Genomic DNA, 21,486 nt, shown 5'->3' with positions numbered 1-21,486 from the left:
CCTAAATTTTTTTTTTTTACAAATTCTGTTAACAATTCGTCTTCTCCATCTTCTCTACAAAACAACACCCTCAAATCTCTTAAGTAAGCTCACTTTTTTTTTCTCTGAAATATGTTGGAAAGGCTTGCATCCTTGAGAAAATGGTCTGAATGAAAAATCTCAAGACAGTTCTCTTCCTACTATATGTTAGTCCTGATATATGTGGGACCATTGCTACCTGGGGCTTTGGGAGATAAAATCTAAAGAGCAGCCTTTTGAGTCTAATTGCCTTTCTGTGGATCACTGCTCTGTCTTTGTTCTCATTTTACATGCCCAGTGTCACAGAGCTAGAAAGTCCTTCAGTTGTATGACTCCACACGCTATTCCTTATTACAGGCTAGGCAGGATACACATAAAGTGGTACTCAGTGTCAATCAAGTAGCACAAATGCTTCTGGAATTAAAGAAGGCAAAATGAAAATATTTGAAGTAGTCATGCAAAGCAAAATGTAGGCAAAGGTAGCATAAAACCACCATGAGGAAACACGATGGGAAAAATATATATTTTAAAGATAAAAATAGAAATGAGTAAAATGGTAAATCCAGTATGAATTGTAAAAAATACCTAGTGTTAATTTTATATAAAAGTAATAGAATAGTTACAGTTACTACTAACTAGGAGAAAATCAAGAGGAGAAAACACAAATTTTTGGAAAGCAGGAACTATTAAATAACAGCTGCCGGAGTCAAATGCTTTGAACTAAGCTCTTACACCATGTCCCAGCAGACCAGTTGTTATTGTCTGGATTTGGAACATCCCTGAAAGCTCATGTGTTCAAAGCTTGGTCCCCAGCTGGTGGTGCTATTGGGAGGTGGAGGAAACTTTAGGAGTCAGGGCCTCTTTGGTCACTGGGAATGTATCTTTGAAGATGCATTTTTCCCCTGGACAATTCCCATCCCCCCTTCCAGCCATCATGAGTTGAACATTTTTGCTCCATCACATCTGACATTGTGTTCTGCCTACCACAAGCCCACGGTGATGGAACTAAATGATTATGAACTGAAACCTCTGAATGGATGGGCCAAAATAATTGTTTCTTCCTTGAAGTAACTTTTCTTAGGTATTTTGTCACAGTACCAGAAAGCTGATTAAGATAGCAGACTAAAACTCACAATGGATTCACAGCCTAAAGTTCCATGTCACTAACATGAAACTGAGCTATTAACCTCAACTTCTAAGAAATCAGGATTAGAGAGTTAATAATAGAATTTCTAAAACAGGCCAGTTTAAATTGGCATAAGAATGAAGTTTGCTCTGCTTTAATCCTTACACACAGAAAGTAATACAATGTTAGCTGATTGGATATTTTCCTATTGTTCTATCCCCATCTTACAGTCAAAATAACTTTGATATGCTCAATCTATTTTTTGTTCTTTTGTTTTGCTTTTTCAACATTAAGACCAAGTTCTTCCACTCAGTTCATCAGAACACTCACTTTATTTTATAAAATAAGGTGTTGCTGAATACAAGAATCAAAATAAGGTCCCACAAGATCTTTACACTAAATGTTTATAATTCTTTTTTTGACAGGTGTTATACTAAGAAATCATTAATAAATGTAACGAGGTTATAGAATGAAAAGTTAATATTTATGAGTTAACTGCCTTCCTATCTGACATGCAAGAGGGATTTGAAGTAAAAAACACAAAGCATACACACTAGCACTTCCAAAATAAAGCACGTGGGTGTAAATTTAACATAATATGTACAATATCTTACTGAGGAAAACTATAAAACTTTAAGAAGAGACATCAAAGAACTGCATAAATGAGAGTTGTTCCATGTTCATAGATAAGAAGGCTGAATATTGACAACAAGTCAGTTCTTCCTAGCTTGATCTATAGATTTAATACAATTGCAATAAAACTTGGCTAATTATTCTGTGGATGCCACCAAGCTGATCCTAAGATTTACCTCACAGGCAAAAGACTCAGAATAGCCAACTTGATATTAAAGAACAAAGTTGGAGAATTAAAAACTACCTGGCTTTAGGACTTACTATGAAATTATAGTAATCAAAACAGTGCAGTGTGAATGAAAGTTAGAAAATAGCTCAATACAACATTGTAAAGTTCAGAAATAAATCCACATAAATAATAATGCACATTGTAAAGTTCAGAAATAGATCCACATAAATAATAATGCAGGAGACCAAAATATGTCACCCCAAAATATGCCTCTTTGGCAAAAGGATTATTTTGACCTGATTATTTTGTGAAACAGCATACACAGAAGAGACTCTGAAAATAGAATATAATTTACCCCTTTGTTAGAGAAATTTACATTTATAAAGAAAATCTGCATTTGTAAAGGAGTTTTTCTGCATCAGGAAGAGAAGAATAACTCTAAATCACAAGAGACTCTTATCAGTGAAGAAGGCACTAACTTAAATCTGCAAAGCTATTGAGACAGTAAAAACACTCAGTGGTTGCTAAGACCTGGAGGACAGTGGAAGGAGGGATGAACAAACAAAGCACAGAGGATTTTTAGGACAGTAAGATTCTTCCAGATGTTATGATAAATGGCAGATGCGTGCAATTATACAGTTGTCAAAATTCAGAGAATGTACAATACCAAGAGTAAACTCTAATAAAAGCTATAGATTTGGAGTGACAATGACTGTCACATCCTCTGGTGCAGACTGTTGATAGGGGTGAAGACTGTGTGTTAGAGAAGGACCTGGAGTGCACATAAAAACTCTACTTTCAGCTCCATTTTGTTGTGAATCTAAGCTTCCCTTAAAAAAATGGTCTATTTCATACAAAATTGCAATGGAAAAATACACAGAAATAATTTGAACAGTCGATCAAAGAATTGTTTGATATTAAGATTAAAAACTCAGGAGCAATCACAAGGTTTTATGCTCCATCATTTCAAAGTTAAAAGAAACAGCTAGTTCCTTGTGCAATAGTTACCATATAGAAAATGAAACAAATCACAAGAAAATGTCAAAAAGTGGACAACACTAAAGAAAAGAGATTACAAGGAATTATGTTCTTTCTAGTTTAGTATTGTGTTAAATTTGTACCCAATTGATGCACATGATTTAAATAAACATTTTTTGAGATGAAAAAACACAAATGGAAACATTTGTTTTACATTCTGTGGCCTGAAAAACAAACAAAAATTCTTGAAAGCCATGAATTTTAGTGTTAAGAAAAGAGTTTGATGAGAATTATATATTGTAGGAAAGAAAGAGTAGTATCTTTTCCTCACTCATTACAAAGTCTACAGCAGAAACCAGATCAAAACAAGATTAACAACCAAAGCATAACAATATTGTTTAATGAAAAATTTATGATACAGGAGTCTTCAGAAATGAAGTCTCAGAGACCCAGGGAAAATAAGTTTTTATGCTATGTCCATTGAAAAAAGTGGATAGTTGTGGATATGATTGAACCAACAGCTTATGATCCAGTGGCAATAAACTGGGGGATCTTGGGAGACCTGTTGACCCAGATCCTTCTTTGCCTCTATATGTAGTGTTTTGACCCATGTATAGAGTAAGACCTTCCTTAAGCAAGTTAGGTTAGAGAATTCCTTTACGATTATTCTACACATGGGCAAATAGGGAAAGGTCAGAGTGATCTTATTTCTATAGCATCCTCAATTTGCCATACATGGGGGTATTAAATTCTAAGCCCTGAGAACATAAAGGCCTAAAGTGAAACAAATTTTATAAAGTACCCAAACAATGTATTTGCAAGGGTAATGCATATGTGGTTTAAATGTTTATGTAAAATCAAGTATATTGGCAGAAACATCCACATTTTTTGTGGATGTGACCCTTAGGACAGGGATCACAAATTACTCAGATTTGTGTTTCCAATATGTAAAGGAAGTTTTGTTTGTTTTGTTCTCTGGAATATTTTCAGGACCTATAACAGTATTAAGCACTTTGTAGGCACAGGGTAAAAAGGTACATTTTTCTTGAGTAAATGATTAACTACTTTGTAAGGAACACACACACACAACACACATTTGCACACACACACACACACACACACACACTTTGGCATTATATTTCAAAATTTATGAGGAACTTCACTCCTGGATTGCTATCTTTGAATTCCCCTGTCTTCTTTATTTATCTGCTTATTTCTAATTGTTTAAGTTCTTACTAATGAACACTAAATATTTCCAGGACCCTGTCTTCCAGGCATATGGTAGGATTCCATTTCTCAGACCCTCTTTTAGTGAGATTAGACAGTTTCTGACCAATGAGTTGTGAACAGAAATGAAGTGCAGAGAAGCATTTCATTACTAATGCAAGATATTTTTCGATTCTTTGATCTATCTACCATAGTAACCAGTAGTACTTAAATTCAGGAGTTCTGGACAGAGCTCAGAAATGATCTTGATTATGAACTATAGAATGAACAAAAACTAAATGTTGACTGTTATACAAAGTGTTTATACTTAGTATATATACTAAGGTGTTGAAATTGTTCATTACAACAGTACATTTTAGTCCATCCTAATTGACACACTCATTTAGTAATAAACCATATTAATTATTGTTAATAACAGTTATTCTAATTATTAGCAAGCTTTAATCTCCATTTTACTATATTTTTATCTTTCTTTTTTAATTCCTATTAATTACCCTGGATATCATCAGGTATTTTTTTTTTATTTTCAAAAAAATCTATTTGTGTTTTAGTTGGGATTGAACTGAATTTATAGATGAATTTTATGAGAATTTAAACTTTTACAGTATTGAGTTTCAGTACAAGAATATTCAATAAGTCTAAATTCTATTTAGTCTCTTCAATAAAAAATTTTTAAAATTACCTACATATAAATTGTGCATATTTTCTGTTCAATCTATTTAAGGAAGCCTATTTTCCTGGTTGCTATAGTCAAAGAGACTTTTTTCTTTTATAATGATTCTTGATTGATTAATAATTTTATATTAAATGTGTTAATGTTTTGTATATTATTTTTGAAAACTACCTAAATAAATTTCCTTAATTTTTGAAAATATTTTCTGTTTCTATATTTTTTATCTTTTAAAATATGTAGGATCACAAAAGATATTAATTTTACTTCCTCTTTTTCCATGTTTATACCATCATCACATTTTAAAAATAATACTAAGTGGAAAATATTTATAAAACAAAGGAGTGGAGAATAAGAAGCCATAACATTTCGAAATCATATGGCACTAACTGTCAGTGATGTAAATAGTTTTGAAATTAAAGTGAAGTATAACCACAACTTAAAAGGTCTTTAGGAAAAAGTAATTTTCCAAAAGAAATGCTTGAAGCAATGTAATTGCAAAAGTATTTTACTGCTGCAAAACAACAGTGAAATGAGGTATTAAAATTAGTACATTTCACCAGTTTTGATGTTAGCCATAGTCAGCAAGACCAATGTTTCCCTACTTATGTATGCAGACCATAATGCACCCAGCTGAGTGTTTCCACATGCTTTCTGCAAATTGTGGTATTTATGATTTGTTGCAATTAATATTGAGGTCTCCTTCCTAAGGCCAGAAGTTACAAGCATTTTGGCAAATTCTCTCTGCAAATTCTGCCGATTTCAGAGCTATATCAGCTCCTGCCTGGCTTTCTTTAGTCTCAATATTCTTTCTTCTTCCTACTGACTTCAGAACTCTTGTAGAATTATTTACCCAGTGGCACCTGACCTTGATGGACAGTCTGACAGTTCTTTCACCACAATCTCCATTTCTAGTGATGAGAAAATAACTGAGTTTTATGAGACAGTGAATTTCATGTCTTTGCCTAATAAACAGATGTAGGGCCTGGGAATGGGGATGAAGCCTTGGGAGCTAGTGAGCATTCCTAAATGACAATACTTACAACTCCCTTCCACAGCAGATTTTGAAAATTTGTTGAGGGTAGGAGTGGTTTTAGTTATCATGTGAGGTGGGACAGAGCTACTGGCTTTTATTAGACATGGCCAGAAATGCTGAACATCTTGCAATACAAAGTAAAGAATTAAACTGGATTTCTAAATCACAACCAAAACCAAACCAAACAATAAACACAAAATGTATGAAACAGACTATATCCTTGAAGCTGCCTTACCCACTAAGGCAATAATAGGTATCTGATTCCTGCACCTCTGCCTAAGAGCCCCGTGATCCTTTCAGGCATGGAGTAGTATGATTGTACTTTCTACCTATTTTTCAATTTCAGCATAGCTGTGCCATTTTGTGGGCCCCTGAAATGTGAAAGGATGGTAGAAGCTTTGAAAACCAGGGCAGAATCCTCCAACTTTGCTTCTTCTATTCTCTGCACTGACCTACATGTGTTAACATACATTTCTGACACTTTGCATTTCTGAGAAATGACATGAACACAGTCACAGCAAAGAAATAAAAGTTTATTAACTTGCTAAGATTTTAAGCTTATCTATTACTGCATGAGATCCCAGCCTACTCTGACTGATCCCCTTGGGCATCATGAATCAGATTGCCTCAATGTACTTATTATGAACTGTATTGTGTCCCTCCAAAATTCATAAGTAGAAGCCCTCACCCCCAATGTGACTCTACTAGGAGACAGGGCCTTTAAATGATGGCTAAATGAGGTCATATGGACCACTGGTCCCTTATAAAAAGGAGAAAAAGCACAGATTTGTGCACAGGGAGGCCAGGTCTTGTGAGTACAGGGTAAGAAGTGGCTGTCTGTGAATTATGAAGAGAGAGGCCTCAGTAGAGGCCAAGCTTGCCAACACCTTGATCTTGAACTTCCGGCCTCCAGAACTGTGAAAAAATAATTGTATGTGTCCCAAGCCATCCAACATCGGGGTCTGTGAAAAAGGCCTTAATGTGCTAATACAATCCTAGTTCTCCCTTCTTCTGAGTAGTTTCTCAATTCTCTTTATTTACGCCCTCAGGACTGTGCATGGTGACACGTGCCTGTGATCCAAGGGACTTGGGAGGCTGAGGCAGGAGGATGGCCACAGACCCAGCCTATGTTGACTATGTTGACATTGCACCAAGCTCCCCGTGCAGACTGTCACTCTGAGTGCCCTGCTTACATGAGAAAGCAGCTTTGGAGTTTCTTCTGCAACAATGGTGAGTCCTCCAATCTGGATTTAAATTCAACTCTTCAGTTAATCCTTCCTGTCTTTTTATCCCCACTCCTTCTTAAAGTTATTATGAGACCTTGGATAGGTTACTTTATTTCTTTGTGCCTCAGTTTCCTCACATTTGAAAGGGAGATGGTATTAATATTTATCCCCATAGTGTTGTAGAGAGGATAGAATGAGCTCACGAGAAAAGAAAACACTTAGGGTAGAGCTTGATTGATAATGAACACCTAAGAATATTATGTTTTATTATGACAATCTTTAGGAAGGAATGCATAATCACCAAAAATCTCATTAAACTATGAGGGACTCGGGTAAGCCAAGTGAGGTACTTTTGCAACCTTGGGAGGGGAACCCCCTTACATCTTGTACCCTAGTTGTTTCCCTTGCCTTTACCCTAGTCCTGGGCCACAGAAGTCTGCTAAATCATCCAAAATCAAATAGGCCACACTCCCTTCCCAGTATTCCTATAGAACAAGCAGAATTTCTGAGCCCTAGGCCCTGCTTGGGGGTAATTCATTTTAAAAACCCTGGTTCCAATGCTGCCCTGGCTAGCATTGTGGTGACAAGAGTCACATATGTCTTAAACTCAATTCTATTCAACTTGTAAGGTGGCCTAAGACATCTTTTGTCCCCTAAACAACAATGATGACAAATTAAAGTTCAATGAGCAATTTGCTCAAAAATCAAAGAATTTGTTGGGACATTTAGAAATGCTCGAAGGAGACAGAGCATGCAGGGTTTGATAGCAAAATGCAACTTCATTTGAATTTTATAACAAGGAAATAAAGGCCAGAGATGTGTTTCTTTTCACACTAAAGGAAATAGCTTCTATCAGCTAGAAGATCAGCTCCAATAACTTCGGGGATCCATTTGGCTTTATTAGGTCTGTTGCCATTGTGATGGGCTAAGAACTTTCTTTTGAAGAAAAGTAATTACTGTACCAGAGCCCCTAGTCAAAGAAATGCAATTGTGTTTAAAAAATCTACTTGGTCAGCACAATTTAGGCTCTCTGTGCCTCTCAGTAAGCTGGATCAATAACTGGCAGATATATAGATCTCCATGATGGCCAGAGCTTAGATCCTCTCACTTATACTCGGTAGTGATTCTACAATGGAAGAGAAACCACTGTGTGAAAACACACTTCAACAAAAGCTAAATTAGTACTTCATTGTATTCACAAGGCAGTCATGATTGTTTCCTGGGGTCTTAGAATAGTGTAGGAAAGAATATTTTCAAATATCTACTCTGGGCCCATCTCTGCAATATATGATAGATTTGAATTACATGATTTGAATTATATGATTTTTATCACTACCACAAAAGTATGGAGTGGAAAATGCCTCAATCACCCTCAGTAGGATACATGAAACTAAAAGGCAAGAAAAGAAATCTGAACCATTTCAAAACAGTCAATTACCCAGCTATATTTAGTCAAAGATTTTTTTAAATGGGTGTTTACTTCAAATCCCTATAATGTGCTATTTAGAGTTGGTATGTATATATAAATACCTTTATCTAGATGTACAGTAAACTCTCTATGGTTTGAATGAGCATTCAATTTTTCTGAGTAATCATTTTTTCCTTCCCAAAGTACCCTGAACAATGCCTCCCTGCTTGTTATGGAAAGATATTGAAACCAGACAGACAGACCCAACACTCTGACAGTGAAATTTTCAGACCAAATGAACAACTCCTTTTACAGAGTGTCATTTTAAGGAGTTTTATTTCTGACATTTTCTTTCTAGAGTGATTGCTTACTAAAATGAGGGCCTCCTGACATAACTGTTTTACTTTATTTTTTTTTTAGAAGAGCTTTTTCTTCAATGTTGGAAGATTTGTATGGGTTTGGAGCCCAGAATTCCCTTTCAACCAATCAAGTGAACCCCTGAACCAGGACCCTTAATTCAAAAAAATTAATGCAGAACAAATTTAGTTGAACATAATCTGAAGAAGACTTCACTCTAGTACTTCTGAAATGGGGAATACAAATTAAAAGTAAAATGATATCTTCTCTAATGTTGTTCTGTGGCAGGCCTTGATTTGAGAGAAAAAAAAAAAGATCCATCTGGCCTTAATAAAAATTTGTGCTTTCCGGGTTGCTGGGGTATATTGTTTCCTTTCCATTTTTACAGTGAGGGCTAATTCTTAGTGCTATGGAACTAAACAATTTATTTTCTTTTTTATAGAGATCAGCCTTATTGATTCCATAAGTCTTCATTAAAAAATAAATGAGTAAGTGTTGAGCATCTCCTCTGAGACACTGATATGATAAGTCCTAGGCCAAAGAGAAGCAAGATGTGCTCACCGGAGAAGACTTTCATCCAATCCGTGGGTTAGGCAAGGCTCCCCAGAGGACAGGGACCTGGGTCAAATTCCGAAAATAGGCAGCAATTACCAAAATGAAGAATGGGAGAGAGGACTTTGCAGGCCGAATGAGAAGTGAATGCAAATCACATTACTGAAGTCTGATCATGATGCATTTCCATCTAAACCCTGTACTTTCTCAGATGTCACACAAACATCACTAATCCACAGCCCTGTTAAAGGCACGGCTCCATCTGGATTCCCCATCTCTGGCCATGGCACCACACGTAACTCTGTCTCTATACCAGAAAGCAGGAAGTCAAACTTGACAAGTCCTTCATCTTTACTACAATATTAAAGGAACCACCACATGTTCTCTGTTCTATCTACTGGGTGCCCCTTTCCGTTTTTATTTCCTCTTTTGCAGTAACACTTCTTTAAATGGCTTTTTTCCCCACTTTATTCTTCAATGAGCTTTAATTAAATAATTAGCTACCTTTTAAATTCAGTGGTTACTGGTAGTGATGGTAAGGTATGTACAGGGTGATGGGGACACAAAGATGAATCTGCATGACCACAGCTTTCAAATAGATGATGTCTAATGGAAGAGACAGAGACATAAGGAGATCATTTTAATATAGGACCTTTAAATATACATATAAAATCACCCTAGGTGCAAGAGAGGGCTGGAAAGCCTTCCCAGTGCCTTAAAAGCCTGTGGTGAGACATTAAAGATAAGAAGAAAACACACCTGGGAAATGTTTCTAGAGAAAATAGAACTAGCAAAGGCTAGGTAGACAAGGCAAGGAACTACAGTGTTGCTGAGATACCCATTTAGGGTAGGAAATGATGCAGATAGAGTGCGCTTCCTTGAAGAAGAACCTAGAAGGAACCTAATCCTGTGTTGGTTTCCTTCACAAAGATGTAGTCTCAAGAAATGAGGATTCACTTCCACAGCAGGTAAGAAAGACTGATATTGAAATATGATATTTAACCAAAGATCGTATGAGAAATTTACATTTCAGCATGTCAGCTGCATAAGGGAGTGTAATAGACACTTTCCTTATATGGTCCAGTAGAGTAATATAGTCATTCACCAGAGGTATGGCTGTCTCTGAATTTTCTATGCCTACACTTCATACTCTAGAAAAAGGTACCACATATGGTCTAGCCCAAGGTAAACTAAAGCATGGTCCTCCTGTTTCTGCACAGTCACTTGGAGGTTGCAAAGGGTATGCTTTTCACATTCCACACCATTAGCGTGAACCAACATTGGATGTAGCTGTGTGGTGTCTACATCAGAAGATGGACAAAGCAGTTAAGATATACAAAGATATAAGTGTGTACACAAGTCAACCTCAGATATAACACCATTCCATCTATCTTTCAATAGCTATTTATTAAAGACCTACCAATTTCTACATTACCTCGAATAAGAATAGAAGACAAAGTGTGAACCCCAAAAAAACTCATAATCTTAGCTAGGCCTGATGGCCCATATCTGAAATTCCAGCAACTCCAGAGGCTAAGGCAGGAGGATTGTAGGTTTGAAGTCAGCTTCAACAACTTAGTGTGACAGTCTCAAAAAAATACTGAAAATAAGAAGGACCAGGGATATACTGCAGTGGCAAAGTTTCCTTGTGTTCAATTTTCAATACCAAAATGAAAACAAAACATGATCTTGCTGGGAAAACAGAACATACTAACCATGTAAATATAAGTAACCATCAATACAAGAGACCTCATCCCACAAGAAAAGAGGTTAAACTAAGCACTTTAATATAGCTGGTGAATAACAAAAAGCAGTAGACTCATAGCAAGGAGTCTGGGTTGTTATCACAGTTCTGATACATGACATCTGTATGACATAGATCAAGTTATTTAAACTCTCTGACTTGTGGGTTCAGATAAATATACTTGTCACGTCAACTTCACTGTGTTTTAGAAAGAATCAAAGTACTTCTAATACCGTAAAATAATACCCAGAATGGTATAAAATAAGCCTTCTATGCTAGGAACATTTTGGTGGAAGTTCTTCCCTGAGTTCTCCATGCACTTACAAGTTGCCTCTTCTCTTACTACAAGTACTAAAAACTCAATTAAATATTATTGCTTTTTGCACCAAATAATGATTAATTGAGCCATTATTACATTCCAGTCAACATGTACGATGTTGGGGATTCACTTATAAACATATCACACAGGACCTGTGTCCTGCAGAAATTGGCATATAATGGGTGTTCAATAACATTTAACATTTAACAATTTTTAACTTCCATATTTGGTGAGTACAGACAGGTAATCAAGAGTAAATAATAGAAGTGCATGATAGAGAAATGCCTAAATAGAGTAAAGGAAAAAAAATTGATGGTTTTCACTCCAAAATGTATTAGAAACTGATAAAATAAAATTCTATTTGATTTCTAAACTTTACCAGCCAAGAAACAAAGAATAGGAACTAGAAGTGCATAACAGGGATAGGGCAGGCAGCAGAAGAAAACCTGACAGATTTGCAGCCTCATTACTAAACACATGCAGTTGACCATCCCCCGTGGTTTGGAACCCTCAGTGTAGGAAAGTCCCATAATGCTCAACCCCTTACGTAAAATGGTTGGTTTCTGCATATAACATAAACACATCCTCCTGTATCCTTTAAACCATGCCTAGATCACTTGGAGCAACTAATATTGTGTAAATATTTGCTATACTAATGAGTTTAGGAAATGATGACAAGAAAAAGAAGTCTGTCCATTCTTAGTTCAGATACAGAAGACATTTTATTGCTGTTGGTCCTATACACAGATTTGGAAGCTATGACTTAGGAGGATCAACTATGTATATATTCAAATATATGTGTATATGCATGATTATATATACAAACTAAATTAACAAATAATAACAAACTAGCAAATGAAAATACAATAAATTAGTATGATTGAAATAGAAAATTTTGATAATTTAGTTTTAATTGTTCTTGAAGCATATGTTATTGCTGGAGAGAAATTTTAAAATGTGTTACTATTAGAGTAAGGGTACCACATGATCTGATATATTATTCTACTCATTTTGCTGTGTGAGAATATTTCTACATGTTTGGCTGCTAAACATAATATAAATTTATTAGTTTCTGTGGGTCAGGAAGTCTAGGTATGTTTAAGGTAGATTCTATCTCAGGGTATCAGGTCTTAATCGGAGTGGCAGCCAGGAATGAGAACTCTTCTGAACTTCCAAGCTCACTTGAATTGCTATCAGACTCTCCTCTTAAGGTTGTGATGCTGAGGGTATCAGTTTTGGCTGGCTGTTGGCCAGAAGCTATCCTCCTCTATAGAGGGCACCCATCAGCCCTTGCCTCAAGGGGGCTCCCCAACGTGCCAGTGGCTTTCTCGGGGACAGCAAGAAGGAGAGTTTAAGATGGACATTGGAATTTTATGCATCATACATATACATGTAATCACGTGATTTCCATCACGGGTCCATTTTCTGTTGTTTTAAAGCAAGTCAGAAGTCACCACCAAGCACACAGGGAGGGAATTACTCAACACTGTGAATGACAGTAGGTGCAGATCATAGGCACCACCTTCAGATTCTGTCTGTCTGCTGCAACCACACCAGGAAAAAGAGCCCAAAGAGGTAACTCAACCTGGGAGGGAAAGATGAGATAATAGTGTTTATTGGTGTGTCTAGGTATTTGTGATAACTAGAAGCAGTTTTAATTCACTAATAAATGAAGGAAAGAATAAGGGGGGATATAAATGGCTCTACTCTGGAAAATTAACCCTAATGTATATTATGTTACATTATACATAAAATCAAGAGGTCTATACACACATGTAATTTAAAAATTGCTCTATGAAGTAATAGAAAATGGAAGGTATATATAAAATAATGGATATGTGATCCTAACATCTATAAAAATTATATAAATAAATTATCAGATTCCGAGATGCTACACTATTTTAAAATAATTTTTGGCCATTGATAATTTGCAAGCCTTCCAAAAGCTTAACTACTTTGTTGTTCTTGAAAAAAGCAAAAGAAAGCAATTCACAAAAAGCATGACATTATTTAAATATTGAAAACAAAAATAAACAATATACATGATCATAAATAACCTTGTGATTTTGATTTTCCTAAAGGCTCACAAAATTGACAAATTTATAGTTAAGGAAAGAAAAGAGAAAAATTACATACTGAAAAATACATAATGAAAAATGAGGCAAATCATATTAAAAACAGCTTAAAATATTTATATATGAAATATTATGTGCAAAACTAGGGCAGCTAGTTGAAATAGTTGACAAAAAAGGATTACCCAGCAAAATATAAGTTATCAAAATTGATCTCAAAGAAAGTAGAGAAAATAGACACAAAATACAGAAAACACAGTGCAACAAATTAAATATTTCACCATTTAGAAAGATTTGACTGAAGTGGAGCATGGCAGTGCACACCTGTAATGTCAGTGATTGGGAAGCTGAGGCAGGAGAATCAGAAGTTCAAGGCCAGCCTCAGCAATTTAGTGAGACCCTGTCTCATAAAAAAAAAAAAAAAAAAAAAAAAAAAAAAAAAGGTTGGGGGATCAAGGAAGAGTTAACATATGGGATGCCATCAAGTTAAAAAGCTTCTTGCCAGATGTGGTGGCACACGCCTGTAATCCTCTGGAGGCTAAGACAGGAGAATTGCGAGTTCAAAGCCAGCCTCAGCTACAGGGAGGCACTAAGCAACCCAGTGAGATCCTGTCTTTAAAAACTAATACAAAATACTGCTGGGAATGTGGCTCAACGGTGGAGTGCCCCTGCATACACCCCGCCCCCACCCCCAAAAAGTTTCTGCACAACAAAGGAAACAATTTAGAATGTAAAAAAGAACCTACAGAATGGGAAAAAACCTTGGCTAGCTACTATTTGGACAGAGGATTAATATCTAAAATATATAAAGAACTCAAAAAACTTAACACAAAAACAAACATACAACCTGCCCAATTAATAAATGGGCAAATAAACTAAACAAACACTTCACAAAAGAAGAAATACAGATGGACAATAAATGCATGAAAAAATGTTCAACATCATTAGCAATTAGGGAAATGTAAATTAAAACTATACTGGGATTTCATCTCACACCAATCAGAATGGCAGTCAGCAAGAATACAAACAATAATAAATTCTGGAGAGGATGTGGAGAAAAGGGTACAATTGTATACTATTGGTGGGACTGTAAATTAATACAACCACTATAGAAATCAGTATGGACTGTCTTCAAAAGGCCGGGCATGGAACTGCCACATGACTCAGCTATATCATTCCTGGGTATTTATCCTAAAGAATTAAGGTTATCTTACTACAGTGATACATTTGTACCATTGTATGGCAGCATAGGTCTAGCAGCACAATTCACAAGAGCCAAACTATGGAACCATCCTAGGTGTCCATCAATGGATGAATAAATAAAGAAAATGTGATATACACATACAATGGAGTTGTTGTTTTTTTTTTTTTAAGAGAGAGTGAGAGAGAGAATTTTTTTAATATTTATTTTTTAGTTTTCGGCGGACACAACATCTTTGTATGTGGTGCTGAGGATCGAACCCGGGCCGCACGCATGCCAGGCAAGCGCACTACCGCTTGAGCCACATCCCCAGCCCACAATGGAGTTTTATTCAGTCATAAATAAAAATGAAAGTGTATCATTTGCAGGAAAATGGGTGGAACTTGAGAACATTATGTTAAGCAGAATAAGGCAAACTCAGAAGGTTCAGGGTTGTACGTTTACTCTCATCTGTGGAAGCTAGAAAGGAAAAAAGAAAACAAAAAAAAATATGGAGTGGGGAATCTCATGAAAACAGAGGGCAATCAGTAGAATAGGGGAAATGGGTGGGGGAGAGAAAAAGGAAATATTGGGGAATGATATGGCCAAATTATTTTGTTATATTGTGTACACATACAAATATGCAACAACAAATCCCATCATTACATACAATTATAATACAGATTGCAGATTTTTATTTGCTTTTTGGTCCTGCAAATAATGCAAGTAAACAATTAAGACTGAATAGGAAACTAAATAACAATAACATAAATAAAACCAACCTGAATGTTGGTTAATTGAGGGAAACCAGTGAATGTACTATGATGCAGCACTTAGAAACAATGATTTAGCTTGGTATTTATTGACTTTCCATATGTATACCTTAAGTCTTATTTCTTCTTCATGGAAGCTTAAGTACACGCATAGACTGTTTTTTGTATACATATTCTTTTGCATCTTTTCTTACTTAATAACAGGTATGGCATATACAATATGTGCTACTGCTGGAAACTTATTTCTTCTCAGTTCTTAGTATTGCATCCAGTAAATAACAAAACAATAGAGAGGAGCTAGGCTGAATATGAGAGGGGAATGTGAAGAGGGAGATTTGAGATAATGGTGCCCATCCCTCATATATAGGTATTCTTCAGCTTCCTGTCTGATATTCTCTTTGGCCTGGTGATGGGTGGAATTGCATTGTGTTGAATTACCTCATTACTACCAGGTTCTCCCACAGGATTTAAGGATGTCACAGGTTTAGAAATAGTGACTTTATTATTTACTCTTTTCTTTCTGGAATATAACTGGCCGTTGGGCATACACATATATTAAATTGTGGAAAGAAGGAAGGAACGGGGAAGAAGAAAGGTGGGAAGGTAGAGAATATGTGGTGTAGTGCCTGGCACCTGTGTGCTCTTACAGAACATTGTCACCCCACACTCCCCTCAGTCTAATCCCCTGCCCCACTGCCTCCGTCCAGTGTACTGTTCGCTTTTTTGATTCAGATAGCAATTCAAGCAACAAAAAGGTTATCCAGCAATTCATCAATTCCTCACCTCCCTGCTTAGCTTTCCTGGCAGCATTTCAGCCCCTGGTGGGAGATCCACAGTTTTTGGCTCTGCTTACAGAATGGCCAAAGAGCACATCTGGATTGAGCATTTCATTTTCAATCCAAACCTGGTTGTATTAACGCTCTGTCATATTTAATATACACTGGGCAACATGTAGTCTGCTACATTCGGACTCATTGGAAAAAGACAAAGCATGACATTGTTGAAGCCATACCAGCAGGGGGTATAATTCTTTTAAAGCTATATAATATGTTCCAAATATATTGCAGCTGTTGATAGGTTTTATTGCATTTGCAGTTAGGGACCTTATTATATTTGCAGGAAAGATTTATTATATTTACTTTTATTACTATAGCAGTTCGGGATATTTTCATATTTGTCATGAACTTATTCCATTTATGCTCATTGAGTTTATATCTTAAGTTTGCTACATGAGCAGTCTATGAATAATTTCACCTGTTGTCGTTACACTTGCAGTCAATTTTCATTACCACCCCGCTAATATTTCACAGTGTCTGCAGGTGCTGCATATTACATTAGTGGCTTGAATATTTTAAAGTCAGCAGTAATGGGGCCGAGCAATCAGCTGAGGAAAGGGCAAGGAACCCATCAAATGTTCAAACTCATGGCAGATGGAGGAAGCACACTGGGCTGTGGAAGCTGGCTCTGATCACCAGCCCTGTTTTAGGAATATGTGTCCAAATGACTTAAACCTGAGCCTGACATGCCCAGGCACAAACACTCCAAATTCTCTATATATCTTCTTGCTTTGAATTTCCAGCATTCCTTCACTGATAAACTAAATGAAGATAAGACACAAAGCTTGAATTTATGACAAATTTATGTTTCATAATGGTTTCTTGCCTGAACTCTCTCCCCATGAAGAGCTACAAGATAAGTCACATAAAATCGTATTGCAGATGAGCATAAGCAGAATCCTTAGTCCAATTCTTGGAATTGAGGGTAGAATTTAGCAGCTTAGACTCTACTCTTGCCCTGCCCCCACTTGCAGCCTCTCTAGTCTGCTAATAAATGGAGCATTAAATACAAACCTCTGTTTGAAGTTATGTGACTCATTATTGCAGTTAATGATACCAGCGAGAGGCAGTTTGAGACAAGAGAAAAACTGGAATGATTACAGTATATACTGGTCATAGCAGCTGCAGAAGGAAAATTATCATCATCAAGGAAGCTTAAATTTAGTGAGTGTTTACTGCTTGCCAGACACAGTTGTGAAGTTCCATACATACATAAAATTAATTAAGCTTATTAACAACCCTTAAAATAATCAGTTCCATTTTATAGGTGAGAAATTGAGCCACAGAAATTAAACAACTGTCCCAAAAGCACAGAAGTAGGATAGATAGAACCAGGTTTGAACCTAGATAATGCAACCTTTAGGCTCAATGTCTTAAGCCCTGGTCTACAATAATTATCTCCATCCCTCCAACTCAATCAAGGAAAACAGGCTCCTAGACTCTAATCCAATATTCATATTTATGTAATATGCTATGCTCACTGGTCTTTCTTCAGACCTCTAGAGAATTCTATTTAACCAACATTTAATAAATACATTTTCTACCAATTATCTAAGAAACCACTAATCCAGAAATAGTTTCCCATTTCAAACTATTTGTAATGCACTGGTCATAATTCAAAGGCAAGAAACATGTCTAAATCATCCTTATAACCCCAATGTCCTCAATATATGCTAAGGCAATGTGTGCTGAAATGAAGCATTTAGGATCACGGTATCATCATTGTTCAATCATCCCTCAAGCCACAAAGGTGAAGCACAGAATCTGGGATAAGAAGTAAGAAAACCAGTTCTCTGATAGTGTAATAGAGAGAAATCCAGGGACTTGCAGAATATGTTTCTTCATTCAAAAAATCAGGTAAGACCAACACTTGCTGTCTTCCTCACAGGTTGTTATAAGGTTTATTCATTAAGGGTCACTCAATTTAGCCAATAAAAATAGAGATGTGCAATTGAATTTGAATTTTAGATAAGAAATTCATTTTTAGTAAATATTCATTTTAGTATAAATATGTCCCATGCAACATTTGGGAGCAATTTATGCTAAAAATGTACTCATGTTTTATTATGAAATTCAAAGTTAACAGGACATTGTATATTTTAATGGGTAAGTCAACATGAGGATTGAATGAGATAAAGCATGAAACAGTTAAACATTTGCTTTCCTGACACAAGGTGCTGAGATTGTAAAGATGGACAGTCCTTCCGAAATAGAAAAAAACACACAGGGAGAACTTAATACAGCATCTTAATGTCAAATGCCTCCTGAAGATTTTTGTTCCCTGGTAGGTGGAAGGCTCTATTTGTGGCTACTTTGGAGAGGACTGATGGTCAGAAAATACCAAAAGTCAAAGACAAGCCAAAGATCCTGTAGATCAGAGTTTTTTTGTTCTTTTTCCAAACCTGAGAATCACCAGGTTGACTATATTAGGAGTCACCAGATGGAAGGCTGTTACAGACACAACTTCTCCAAACTCCAGTGTGTACATTTGAATTGGTCCCTGGCTCCACACTTTGAGTAACTAGGCTCAGAATGACATTTTGGGATCTCTGTCTACACCCTAAATTCTTTCATGGCCATTTATGTGTTTTTCCCACCATGGTAACTTAGGTCTTATACAGAGTGTGGCACATGAACACGATCCTTAAATGTTTTAGGATTAAATGGCTGTATAAAAGAATGTATCTCTTGCAAGATTTGCCATATGATAAAAGTTTACATTTGGGGCACATTTTCTAGTAGATTAGGGATGTTCCATGTGGGATGGGGAAAGGAGAGCAGCAGCATGTGAGGAGAGATTCACAATAAGCAACAAGCTTTGGGTAATGACGGATGGTAATGACGAGGGCCTGAGCTAAGGTTCTATCTAATGTTCTATCCAATCTAATGAATGGTCCATGGATGCTAAAAAAGAGCATGGAAATGCTCATTAATATAATGCAAAAGTAATGGTTTTCAGGCTTTTCAGGTCCAGAGACTCAAGGAATATAGCATAGTAAATAAATACATTTTCTACCAATTATCTGAGAAACCACTAATCCAGAAATATAGCTGGAAAACTTCAGCTCTATTGCTCACTTAAGATTCTCAGTTGGAGGGCTGGGGATGTGGCTCAAGTGGTAGCGTGCTCGCCTGGCATGCATGCGGCCCGGGTTCGATTCTCAGCACCACATACAAACAAAGATGTTGTGTCCGCCAAATACTAAAAAATAAATGTTGAAATTCTCTCTCTCTCTACCTCTCTCTCTCACTCAAGATTCTCAGTTGGAAAGGGTAGATGTAGAAATCAGAACCTCTGTGTGAAAGCCTAGTCTGAAATAAAGCCCCCTCCTTCCCTTTACTCTAATATATAACCACAGTCCCTACCTAGAAGCATTTGTCCAAAAGAGAATGCCAGGAGTTTTTTTTTTTTTTTTTTTTTAAATAGTGCTTCACAGGGAAGATTCTACTTATTATCCTAAGCAAATAGCATATGCTAATAATAATCATCACCCTCAAAATAAGCGGATTGAAAGAAATCATACTACTTGCATTTTTATAACAGCATTTCTTTCCCTCTTTGATGTTACCACGTAATTAATGAACATTAGTTTCTCAGATCATTTAAGTTCCTAGTACTGTTTCTCCATTTAAGAAATGACGTTCAGAATTGTAACTCCGTTTTCTGGTAGCAGAGCAGTAATTCTCTACTCCTCTGTGACAAGGTGGCTATGTCTGCTCAGTTCAGGAGTAAAGTATTAAAAGCTTACTTGCCTAAAGATCTGGAGCCAGGTCTCCTTTGACCTTTGTGTCAGTAAAGTAGCTACTTTCTCTCTCTCTCTCTCTTTTTTTTTTTAATCTCCCTGTCTTCTGTATTCTGTACTGAATTAAAGCTAAGAAGCAAGTTGTTATTTACTAATCTCCTCTAAACGCCAATATCTGGCAACCTTGAGAAAAATCAAGAAATTTGGGGAACAAAATACCAGAGGGAGCAGGGAGAGAAATTGATTATATTATTAAGGCTTTAGTGTGGCCTAAGTAGAATTTTGTCCTTGGTGGATCATTATGGTTTATGGCGGCTTTGTTCACAGGCAAGTGGCTTCATTGATATAGGTAGGGCTATTTTTAGTCCGCTTAGATCATAGAAAATATAGACCCCTCGATCCTTGGCAAACAAACCTTGCAAGCACCTTAGCAGACATGGCACCTCTACCTTTGTGTAAAATCCATGCAGGCCTTGAACTATGTAAAGCTACAGCTTGATCTTGAACACAAAAGTATGGTTCGACTTTGCAGAAGTCTGTGAGGCAGAATTAGACATTATGTGCATGATGACATAAAGATGAAAGAGAGTTCAACTGAAAAGATCTCCAATGTGTTTTACTTGAGTTGCCCACAAATCAGGCAGGAGGAAGAGGGATCATCCTTCCTTTGTTGGGGCAGGATTGCTGAGCTGCTTGATCATGAGTGGGAAGAAGACAGATCCCCAAAGGAAGCCAATACCTGGGAGGTATCACCTTGGTTTGGCAGTTCATTCTGTTGCCAGCCCTACAAATAATATAAGCTTGAATAGTTCTGATCTGATTGTATATGGGTTAGTGGGAAAACCTAACAAGGAGACAAGTTTGGAACATCCAGGTATATGGACAGAATAATAGAGATCTCACAGATTCAGAATACGAATTCACCTAGATAAGGATGCTAAGCTTTATTAATGAACAAATGAAAATGTTAGACTGCATCCAGGGAAGGGATAAAGGTGATATTTTAATCTCTACCTGCCTAATTCCCATGTTTATCCCCTCCTGCTCTAAGAATCAGCAGGAGGTAGAGAAAAGAGGTGCTTTTATTATAGCCTTTAAAATTCTGATCATAAAAAGTAGTTTAAATTTGTTTTCAGCTTTTCAATTCTCAGAGTCTTTTTTTTCTTCATCTTTTTGTATTCCCAGGAATACTAGATAGGGCATGTGGAATCCTTGCAATGACTAGGGCAGTGACAGCACAATGGGGAAAAACGATGAATTCAGAATATGTCCTAGAAGCAGAGCAACAGGATAGGATGGGTAGAAGTGTTGGATGGGAAGGAGAAAAGCAGGTTAAGAAACCTACTGAGCTGCAGTCTCGGTTAATTGGATCTTTATGTTGAATTACTTAGTTTTCACATCAAACCTGAGTAACTATTA

The sequence above is a fragment of the Marmota flaviventris genome, chromosome 7 (genome assembly GCF_047511675.1).
Source record: "Marmota flaviventris isolate mMarFla1 chromosome 7, mMarFla1.hap1, whole genome shotgun sequence".
Taxonomy (NCBI): Eukaryota; Metazoa; Chordata; class Mammalia; order Rodentia; family Sciuridae; genus Marmota; species Marmota flaviventris.
This window is presented reverse-complemented; position numbering follows the sequence as displayed.